The sequence below is a fragment of the Hyperoodon ampullatus genome, assembly GCF_949752795.1.
Source record: "Hyperoodon ampullatus genome assembly, chromosome: X".
Classification (NCBI taxonomy): Eukaryota; Metazoa; Chordata; class Mammalia; order Artiodactyla; family Ziphiidae; genus Hyperoodon; species Hyperoodon ampullatus.
Window position 1 is genome coordinate 128,516,018 of NC_136913.1, and position 12,031 is coordinate 128,528,048.

Below are 12,031 nucleotides of genomic sequence, written 5' to 3' on the forward strand. Positions count from 1 at the left end.
ACGTTCTCAGGCCTGAGAGGGGGCGTGGCTTGCACAAGGTCATCCAGCCTTCAGGCAGCAGAATAGGATCAACCTGGATCTGTGTGGGCTCTTCCGGACCCTCCTGGGAATTCTGCTTGGCCACCTGAAGGTCCAAGCTGACCCGAAAAAGGGGACCAGAGGTGGGGGGCTCATTGGGAAATCTGGTTTCGTTGTCAAGACCAGGAGATAGAAATTCCATGGCTGCGCATCCCCACTGGGTCCTGGAGCCCTCCAACCAGATGGGAGAGCCTTGTGAAGAGTCTGGAGATGTGGACATGAATGTGTTGGGACCCCAGTGATTTCAGGAGCCCCCCGTTCAAAATGCCCGATGTTGCCACCTATAATACCAGGCAAATGCCCCTTGGCAGGCTTCACCTCCTTCTTGGGCTTCCCAGAGTTAAATCACTGCTGGTCCTTCCACTGCGGGGTCTGGGTGCCCATGCCAGGGGCAGGGCCTGTATCAGTGCATCCTGTATGCACAGGGCCTCCCAGAGCCCAAACCCGGTGACCAATGGTTGAACTCAATGGAGCTCGGAACAAAGTCCCCCGAAACTGGTGTGCCCGTGTAGGTGTTAGAGCGAGGGCGGTAAACAAAGAGAGAAAAGTAGAGCATTCCCCGCAGTTGCTGCTTCTGAGACTCCTACCCGCTAGGCGGGTCTAAGGACCTATTCGTTCTCTGTCTGAACACATGGACTTATCACCGCCCACCTTGGACTAGAACTCTTGGAGCCTGGCTTCAGCCCTAACCGCTCCCAGGCTCTGAGTCCCCTCAGGGCAGCTCACTGCTACCCGACCCGAGTCACCCTGCCCATGGAGGGTGGCCAGAATCGGCAAATCATAATCCCGGATGCCCAGTTAAGTTGGAATTTCCAATAAACAACAAATCATTGTTTAGTTAAGTATGACCCATGCGATATTTGGGACGTACTGATAGTAAGCAACGTGTTCATTGTTCATCTGAAATTCGTATTTAACCAGGCGTCCTGGATTTTATCAGGCAACCCTATTCCTGCAGCCCACTTGATGGCTGGCACCTGCCGCCAAAACTGGTTGAGGGAGAAAACAGTAAAATATCCTGCTTTGCAAAAGTATTGGGGGATACATACTACAGGCTGCAGCCGCGGATTTTCTTCCTCTTGTGTCATTTTTGGAGGGCGTTTTCACCATATATAAAGCCTGCATCTCATGGCATGCAAATGAGACCCAGTCCCAGAGGGGGGAAAATGAGTTAGAGAGTAGTAAGAAAACAACCCCAGGGAATCCGAGACCCGCGCTTCATCTGCCGAGTCTTTTCTTCTCGTTAACTCATAACAGTGTCTTTTAAATCCTGGACTAGAATTCGAGAACAGTCGGTGTGCGAGTGTGACAGTCATTACTTCTAGAAGACGCCCGCTCCGCCAGCTGGGCGCCCTCCGCGTGTTCTTGGTGCCACAGCGGCCTCCAGTGGTCGCCCTGGGAACCGCACGCTGTCTCCACCGCCGGCCAGAGCCCGAGCCAGGCCCCGGCGGCTGCAGGGAGGAGCGGCGCCGGCGGCCCCGGGGCCCGGGCTGGGTGGGAGGATCGCAGCCGAAAGGCACAAATCCAAGCGCGCCACGTGGAAACAAAGCTCTTCCCTGCGGCTGTGAAGCTCCGACCAGACCAGGGTTATATTTCATCTTGTGTGCCAACGTGCAACGTGTCTGCTGACCCAATTTTACAGACGTTCTCTTCAAAACGGACTCGGCTTTGTGAATATTTTTCTTTATCAAGCCGTGATGATGGAAACGTCAAAAAATCCTTTAAATAGAAGGTTGGGCTTGGAATTGATTCTTATTCTACCAGTTGGTGATGCTTAAATGGATAGTTGGGGAGATGTGGTAAAACCACTGGAATTAGTACTCCCACCCCCAGCCCTTGCCTCTTACCTCCAACCTAGCAACAGTCTCGCTTCATTTCCGAGCAAGGGCGGCACGGCCGATCCATTATTGAAAACACACGGCTCCCAGAACCTTGTTCATTTTCATATATGCAGCTCGGGGCAAGAGGTTCTCTGCCACAGCTTCCCTTTGATTTGAAAGCAATACAAAGAATAAAGGGAAATGAAAAATATGGCCATAGAGGGGCCGGCGCTTGATCCTTAAACACACACACACACACACACACACACACACACACACACACACACGTGTGCGCCTTCCAGGTACATACAAAGGCAATTTTCCGAACGGGTGGGTCACCAGCCTTTCCCCTTTCACAAGTTGATATTCCGGCAGCTCCACAGCTTTGAGTTGGCTCGTTTGCACATTATTTCAGCTGAAATCTACGTTCTGGGTGGGGATACCCAAGGAGACGAACGATGCCCACGCAGCAGCCCCTGCAGCAGGGCCACGGAGAACCGGATCGGAGGTGGCGGGAAGAGAGACGCGTGGACCTGGGTCTGAGGCCTGCCCGCTCGGGCGCCTGCGAGTCCTTGGCCCAGCAGCTTCCGGGCTCTGCGCTTCAGCGCCCCCTCGTGGAATAAGGAGCTGCCTGGGCGTCCTCCCAACTCCGAGTCTCTCTCAATGCCCTCAAGACGCCTTCGGTCTTCCACAAACTCTTTTTTAGAAATTCCTTTCGTTCATTCATTTCACAAACATGTACGTGCCTAAAGTGTGCCAGGCACTGGGTTAGAAGCTTAGCATAGAGAAATGAATAGGAAATGCCCCCTTCCTGAGAACAAGGTCACTGCAAAGTGACAGAAGGTGTACCAGAGGAGAGGTATCAACCCGGGTACCCTGCTCTGCTGATGGGAGTGTAAATTTGGGCCACCTCTTTGGAGGCCAGTTTGGCACCAGCTTCCAGATTGTCACGTGCACAGACTGCATGAGTCAGGAGCCCCAGCTGCTTGACTGGCTCTGGTTAACTTAAGCAGAAAAGATTCTGGCTTGTTTTCTTTTTTCCAGGTTATTGAGTAACTCACTGAGTCCCAGGGAAGACTGCTGTCTCAGGCTCAGGTAGGGACGTAGGTGACCAGGCAGCTGCCATGACCATAACCAAAATCGCACTACAGAGCAGTCTGGCAATGACACTGCCGTTGTCCCTGCGGGACGCGGGTGGCCGCTGCTTGCTGGCTGTGGGCACAGAGCCTGTGTGCTGTGCCATGCCACCCATGCCTCCTATGGCAAAGTGGGGAGAAGTGTGTCTGCTTAGCTGGGTAGACGTTGTATACCCGCTCTCTAGCCACAAGGAAGCCACAGGGAAGGTGGGGACCCGATATTTTCTGCTACTCCGATGGCAAGTGGGCTGTGCCTCCCACCCAAAAAAAGAGCGTGGGTAATTGCCACAGCAGAGGAAGACGTTTACGATGCTGGTGGCCAAAATTATGACAAATGTCTTCCACACATGCCTTTGACCTGGAAATTCCATTTCTACAATTTAATCCTTTAGTGTTACATTAATACTTACACAGGTGCTTATTTATCCCACGAACATTTGTTGTGTGTGCTACCATGTGCTAGACACTAGGAGATAAGGGCGCAAAAATGGACACTCTGTGCCCCCATGGAGCTTCCCGTGAAAACAGATACAAATGAAGTCATTCCCGAAATGAGTGTGAAAGTACAAGTGAGCTGAGGGCTACGAGGGAGTGGGGTGGGTATGATGCAGCAGGGAAGGATGCTCTTCGGATGGGAGGGTCCAGCTGGCCTTGAGGACAGAGGAGTCAGGATGGGGGAGACGTGGCAGGTCTGTAGGGGCCAAACCACGAAGGGTCTACACGAAGGCCAGGTTGAAGTGTTTTCTGCGTGTTCTTGTTTCACTTGGGAAGCCACTGAAACACTTGGAGGTGAGGGAGGTGAAAACAGTGACACGATCAGATTTGCATTTTGCAAAGATCAGAACTGTGTGAACTGGATTGCAGTGCAGCAGGAGGGGGAGATCCTTTAGGAAGTGGCTGCACGTCCAAGTGACTGGAGATGGTGGCATGGACGGTATGAAGGTCAAGGCTGGGAAGAGCAGCAGCCTTGATGTTAACCTTTGTAGAAATATTCACATGGATTAGGTGCCACGGGAGACGAAGGACACACCGAGGTTTCCGGCTTTGTCCTCCAGGAGACAGCATCACGTGCTCACATCGTGTCATACATAGAAACTTGGGGTTGGGGAAGACCTCAGAAATCATGCAGTGTGAAAAGGAGGTTGTAAAACAGTATGGAGAAAAACAGGATGCAGAACAGGGTCCAATTGTTGCATATATTGTGCACAGGAAGGGAGGGCTATGCCGAGTTAATGGTGGAGTTAGATTGTCTTTGCTTTGTACATTTTCCTAATTTTTCTGTGATGAATATGTAAATACTTTCACAATAGGGGAGGAATCTAATCTTTTTTTTCTTTTTTTTTTCTTTTCTTTTTTTTGCGGTACGCGGGCCTCTCACTGCTGTGGCCTCTCCCGTTGTGGAGCACAGGCTCCGGATGCACAGGCCGCCGCTCCGCGGCACGTGGGATCTTCCCAGACCGGGGCACGAACCCGCATCCCCTGCATCGGCAGGCGGACTCTCAACCACTGCACCACCAGGGAAGCCCCAATCTTATTTTTTTAAAGAAATTACCTAGTATAATATAACTCCTCTGCGATCAGAGAGAAAACTGAGAGGGGAAAAATCTCTCTGGACAGGAAGAAAGGAGAAATTCAATCAATTACTAGTAGAGAAACTTTTTTTGTTGTTTGAAAATCTTCATCTGTATTTGAAAGCTCCTTGCCCTCCTGAAAGATTATTTTCAGGGTTATTTGCAAAGGGCCACTCCCCTTATATAGTCAGCACATTATTTTAATAATTGAGTGTGTATTCCCCAAATCATAAAAGTGTCAGAGACAGAAGGGGTTTTGGGAGTTAGTCCTGCTCCGGCAAATGATTGCCTGCCAGGGTCTCTGGACCTCGGCACTCCTGCCCTGGGGGGGCCGGCTGGGTTTTGTCCTGTGCATGCATCCTATCAGCCCTGGTCTCTCCCCACTCCATGCCAGCACTCCGCCCCCAGTTGTCACAAGCAAAGGTGACTCTAGACATTGCCAAATGTCACCAAAGGCAGAATCGCCCCCGTTGAGAACCACCGGCCTAGGTGTTGCTTACATACCTCAGGTGACAGAGAGCTCACCACACCTAGGAGTCGCTGTTGGAGAGTTCAGCCTTCCACTGAGCCGCCATCTGTCTCCCTCCAGCGTCAGTGCTGCTTCTTCCTTTGGGCTCATTAACAAGCATGTTCAGTCTCACTTTTGTATGATGCTTCTGCAGAGATTTCAAGACAGTGCCCTGCACTGGTCCCCATCGCCCCCCTCCGCCTGCTCCCAAGTCATTTCTCTCCCAAGTTGAACATTCCTCCTTCAGCTGTTTGCCTCACAGGACACGCTGGGTCTTTTGTTGGTCCAGGTCCCCGGCTAAACACGATTCCCCAGGTGCTGGCTGGCCATGGGGTGACCACCTCCCTCTTCCTGGACGCCCATTTATGTAGCCCGCAGCTATGTCACACTAGGTCCCCATACCAAGCTGCTGGCCAAAATGCTGAAGGTTTGCCTGTGTGACTGCTTTCTTGGGTCACCCCCCAACACAGCACCTTGGATCTGGGCCCCCACCCCCTCTGTTAGGACTAACTATGTTTATCCTTTTCAAATTTCACCATTTCACAAGAAATCTGTAACCATGTTTGCCTCAGGGTCAGCGGGGGGGCTGGGGACTGGATGGAAGAGAAAATGACTCTTCATTGCACACGTCTGTGCCTTTTAAACTTTGTACCGCACACATGTATTACCTGGTCACAGTAAACAAGCCAGCAAATAAATACATGGGACATACTTCACCTGCTTAGGGTCACCCAATCCATCCAGCCTGTCCTGACCCATTTGGAAATGGATGATGTGTCTTCCAGTAGCCTCACTTTCATCCCCAAAGACCTTCCAAATATTCACTGAAGGTCATCCACGAGGCAAGCCTCACCAAGGCACTTTTAAGTCAAGCTACTGAATGGTGACTTTTCCAGTTGGGATCCCAGGAACTCACCCATTTTCTTCGAGAAGACAAGTCAGCCCTCCTCTAAGCGGTCGCTATTGCGTATCTGGCGTCCCTAAACACAGGCTCACCTGACTGGCCACCCTACCTCCTCCTTTCTGGGGAGTCTCTAACTGCAGGGCAAGCCGGAAGAAGGATCACTGCGCAGAAAGGCGCTTCTACGCTCTAGTGCAACTCACCCTTACCACCACGAGCCCGGCTCCTGCACCCGTCCCACGGCGCCCCTGCACTGCCCTCACCCGGCGGCGCACCTGGACTGCGGCACTGAGATCTGCTAAAGGCCTCCATTTATTCATATTTTAAGGCAGCAGCGAGCAGTCCTGAAGTAGCAGCAAGATTTTCACTCACTGATAATGGCAAATGTATATGATTTATTCATACAATAACTCATGCTGCACTTAACACACATACAAGGCCACCTTTTCAATAGTGTGGAAGAGATTAATTGATAAAACCTGTTAAGTAAATAATGCGTTTTGAATACAAATCACCTGCAAAAGGTTCTTTCCAAAACACACTCGAAACGACGATAAATTAGGACAAGGGTTTTGTAAATGTCAGCCTCGGTCCTGCTGCAAACCACCTTACCAGCATAAATCACAGTCCCTGACTGTCACGGGCAGGAAAAAGCAAAATCGTTTATTAACCCTTGGCCTTTGCCCCGCTCTTTGTCCGCATCCTAACTCTTGCTTCCTAGCAGGTGCCAAGGACACTGGACCTCGTGGCTTTGTTCCCCCCGGCAGGGGGTCTCTGCTCCCCTGCCTGTGATCCTGTGCGGGCACCCGCAGGTGGTCTCCCAGACACCTCATTCAGAGCCAACCCAAGCCACGTTTGTTTCCTCCAGCCTGGACTTGTCCCCAACAGAGTCCTAAAACCATCGTCCGGAATCCAGAGCCAAACAAGGCCATTCTCCGGTGACTGGTGCCATTGGCTGCCAGGGATCTTGGGCAGGAAACTCTGTCCCAAAGAAAAGCCCTTGAAGGTGGGCTCCCGACCACATCAGACACTTGACAGGAAGGCAGCCTCTGTCCCAGCAGGAGCTTCAGTAGCACGTGGAGGGCAAGTCCCGACAGTGAGGGCTCTGAGCATCACAGCAACAGTGTGGGTGACCCGAGGGCCCCAATTAGTGACAGCCCTCTCAGCTTCAAGGTCTCGTTCACAGAAGAGAGAGACTGCCCAGAAGAGCCCAGGGGACACCGAGTGCATCGAGGTGGGAAGGGGCTAGGCTGAGAGCAGGTTCAACCACAACGGGCTGTACCTAAGGCCCAAAGAGACCCTGGGTGGAGGCCGAAATGGGCAGCTGGGTTCTAGCCCAACACCCGAGCCCAGGCCAGAGCTCGAGACTCCTCAGAGGAGCTATAAGCTGCAGGTTGGACTTGGGCAAGAAGGGGCTGAGCCTCATTTAGGAATGTGTACCCCCAAATTCTCACACAGTGAGGTATGACAGCTGGGGCGCCTGGCAGGCATCACTGAGGTTGGCCTGAGGGGGAAGGGCCAGCCCCTTGCTAGAGTTCAGAGCAATCCTGCCCTCTGTAGCCAGGGTGAGTCACCTTGCTCATCTCTCAGCTCACTCCCCACCATTTTTAAAAATTAATTTATTATTTATTTTTGGTCACATTGGGTCTTTGTTGCTGTGCACGGGCTTTCTCTAGTTGCAGCGAGCGGGGGGTACTCTTTGTTGTGGTGCACGGGCTTCTCATTGCGGTGGCTTCTCTTGTTGCGGAGCACGGGCTCTAGGCATGCGGGCTTCAGTAGTTGTGGCACACGGGCTTCAGTAGTTGTGGCTCATGGGCTCTAGAGCGCAGGCTCAGTAGTTGTGGCGCACGGGCTTTGTTGCTCCGTGGCATGTGGGATCTTCCTGTACCAGGGCTCGAACCCATGTCCCCTGCACTGGCAGGTGGGTTCTTAACCATTGCACCACCAGGGAAGTCCCCTCCCCCCCATTTTTAAGTGATTAGAGATGAGCATGGGCTGGGTATCTGCCCAGAAGAATTAAAAGCAGACACTCGAACAGGTATTTGTACATCCATGTTCAGAGCAGCATTTTTTGCGATAGCCTAAGGGCAGAAACTCCCCAAGCGCCCATCGGGGATGAATGAATAAACAGTGCAGTCTATCCACACCATGGAACATTATTCAGCCTTAAAAAGGAAGGACATTCAGACACCTGCTACGACATGGGTGAACCTAGTGGATATTCTAAGTGAAAGAAGCCAGACACAAAATGCAAATAAGTGTGTGATTTCACTTATATGAGGTTTGTAAAGTAGTCAAATTCAGAGAGACAGAAAGTAGAATGGTGGCTACCAGGGGCTGGGAGAGAGGAAGAATGGGGAGTGACTGTTGGATGGGGACAGAGTTTTGGTTTTGCAAGAGGAAGAGTTGTGAGGATGGATGCTGGCAACAGCGGCATAGCACTGTGATGTGACTGTGCTTAACGCCACAGGACTGTACACTTAATAACGTGTGAGATGGTAAATTTGATGTTATGTGTATTTTACCACAATTTTTAAAAAATGCATACAAAAATTTGAGAATTTCGGTCAAAAAAAAAGATTAACATAGGAATGGTGGTGCAGTCATGACAACTGCAAACCAAGAACTGTCAAGAACATGAAAAAGCAGGCTAACGTTACTTTAGACCAAAACAGCTGGACAAGGGATTCTACGTGGTAGATGTGAGCTGTGTCAAGGTGAATGTGTTCGTGTCTGTGCACATGGACGTGGGCAGGAGAAAGAGCAGAAAGCGATGTCCCCACAGCAGCAGTGGCCACGTTCTGGAGGCACGCTTCTGTTCATCGTCACCACTTCCCGCATCTTCCAAATTTTACAAGATGAGTATATACTATTCTGATAATGGGGTGGAGAGACAGGGTAAATTAAGTATAAAAAACAACCACAAGAAAAGCTAAGGAATATGAATATTTATTAAATCTTGATTGGCAAGGGTCTCCATGTTTAATAGGAAAAGACAGGAAAAAAATCACGCAGGAAAAGAACAATTTGTTGGATTACTTATAAAAGCGAAACCTAAAATTTAAAGGCAAATTCACACAACTAGAAATACAAATGCCCAACAATCGTACAAAGAGAACAGTGATCAAGGTCACTAATAAGCAAAGAATTCAAAGCTCATACAGGATGCCACTTTCACCTATTATTATGAGGGTTAGGGTTTTTGTTTGTTTTTAAGGTCTGTATACTGTGTATGCTTGTTTGCTTTATTTTCAGTTTTACTACCTTAAGGAAGCAGGAGAGTGGGGCAAGGACTGAAATCGAGATGCTTTTGGCAATTTGGCACTGACAGCCCATCCTATGGGAGTAATGTGAAGTACACAAAATTATTTTATTCACAAAGCTGCTCATCACAACATTATTTACAGTACTGAAAATTTGGAAACTGACTAAATTCCCAATAACTGAAAGAAGGTTAAGTAAATTATGATGAAATTACACAATAAAATATATACTACCACCAGTATAAAGTATCTTTGCAAAAACCTGTAATAACCACATGTAACAGTGAAAAACTAGGAATATAAAATTGCACGATACAGCACAAGGTATGATCGTAACAGTGTAAAAAATGTACATCCCCCAACAGACAAGATATGAAGTGACTCTCTCGGTGTAAAACACTGACGCATTTTCTTACCTTTTACTACATTTGTATTTTCCAATTTTTCTAAAATTAACACGTTAATTTTACAATCAGAAAAAAATACCTTTGAAGTAAGATGCCCACAAGATTCCTCAGTGATGTTCATTTCATCCCATGATGCAATCTAGAGAGTTCAAGCCCCTCAGCCTCTTGGAAGTGGGGGCATGGGAGCAGGCGGAGGAGAGTGATCATGGATGGATGGATGGATGGATGGATGGATGGATGGATAGGTGGATGGATGGTTGGGTGGGTGGGTGGTGAAGGGAGGACGGGACAACCTAAGGGTGGGCAGGGAGGCAGGGATCGGCAAGGGACAGTCAGGGACCAGCGCGCAAACTGGTCAGCCGAGGAAAGGGGCATTGTGGAGTCAGGGAAGACTCTGACTGCTCAGCGGAGGTCTGTGTAGACCCAATAGTAGGCACTAACGGTGTTCTTAAAGGGCAGGACCGAAGAAGGATTTCAGGAAGACACGTGGATTCTTTGGGAGCCAGGGAGGAAAGAGGAGGGGGAGGTAAACTACGCGGGAAGGAGGTGCGAAGGGCTAGGATGATGGAGGTGGGAGTGGACGGGAAGAGACCGATTGCCAGAGGGAACTCCCTGCGCTAAGCTTAAACCAAACGTATGTGGCTCACTACCGGACAAGTCTTCGTGGGCAAACAGAGTAGAGAATCAGCCCATAGGAGGAACCTGCCAACAGCCGGGTGGATCAGCCCAGAGTTAATCTAGGGCAGCTCCGTCCAGTCCACTTTCTGGCACAACGGAAAGGTTGTAGATCGGTGCTGTCTGATATGGTAGCCACGACGCACACTGGCTCTTGAGCACATGAAATATCTCAAATGTGACAGAGATTCTGCTTTTGAAATGTTTATTTCATTTTACTTAACTGAAATTTAAATAGTCACATGCGCCTAGTGGCTACTGGTGAGCACATATTTAGGGGCAGTGGTGCTCAAGTGTGCTCTTTGGAGGAGCAGCATGATGTGTCTGAAGTGCAGATTCTCAGGCCCCAGCCCAGACACCCTGAAGCAGAAGCAAATAAATACAGGAGCTCCTGCTGCACCCTCGTGTTTCTGAGCCACTGAATTAGGGCCACTCAAAATTTCTGAGATCACTGGTCCGGGTTTCAACTAAACTGCATAAAAGAACCCCTGGCTCAAGTCTACAAAGAGTGACTCGAGAACCATTAATAAAACGTGTCCAGCTCAGCAGGATCAGAGAAAAGTTACGTGATGCAACGAAGATGTGGTTTCTCAAAGCCGATTCAAGATGAGGAATGTGGTTGGCTTTGAAGTGTGAAAGCCAGAGAGCAGCCGCTCATCCCAATGAACACTGCAGACATGCACAAGTGGCTCTAAATTGGGTTCAGTGTCAAAAAGACAAAAAGCGACCGTTGCCCGTGAGACAATTTAGAAGAGCACGCCCCTGAACGTGAAATGCAGCCTTTAGAAGAGCACGCCCCTGAACGTGAAATGCAGCCACGCTTCTAAATGGAGGCCAAGAAAAGCGAAAACCTAAGGAGCATTCTGAGGCTACGCCCTCACGGAGAAAAGAGGACACAGAAGCACTTCCAGCAGAGGCAGATCTACACGCGAAACACCCCCAAAGCAGACCCAGCCCCGGCTGTGGCTGCAGTCACGTGGGTGAGTGATGGCCAGAATGCATGTCACTTTGCTCTCTTTGGCACGGTTCAAATTACGCCTTCAGCAAGAGTAGAATTTGGAGATTTCTGATACTAAAACTGTGCTTCAAGAAATAAAGAGAGAAAAAAATGATGAAGTGTACATGTAATAGTCAACCATGAATGCAAAATAAAAGCCTGGGTGAAAAATTCTCGTTGTAACCGTGCAGTAGGAGATGAAGCTAAATACGCTGAAAATACATCATGAAGAATTTGACTGGATTGTACAATTCTTAGTGGAAGTGATGTGAGTGATAAAGAAGATAGGATGAAGAAGGAGAAAGAAAAGGCTGAAGGAAACCATCTACAGAGCTGAGGCTTCCCAGAAGAGACTCGAGCTTCGGGATCAGGAGAGAGGAATAGGGCCCTCCACTCCTCAAGCAGAAATTGTTGCCAGAACACTAAGTCACTTAATTGCTTAGAAGATTGCTGTGTTACCATATATGCCTCCACTGTAGGCTAATCAGTAAAAAAAAAAAAAAAATCTGTATTTGAAATTTTACTGATTTGAAGTAATCTTATAATATCTTGCCTTTTTGTTTACAATTTAACACAGTGCAGTAACTTAATTTGCTGTACTTGGTTTCACAAATATTTAAATACCAAAGCAGCACTTGTAAACAAAGAATTACTGAAAGCTACTTTGATACAGGA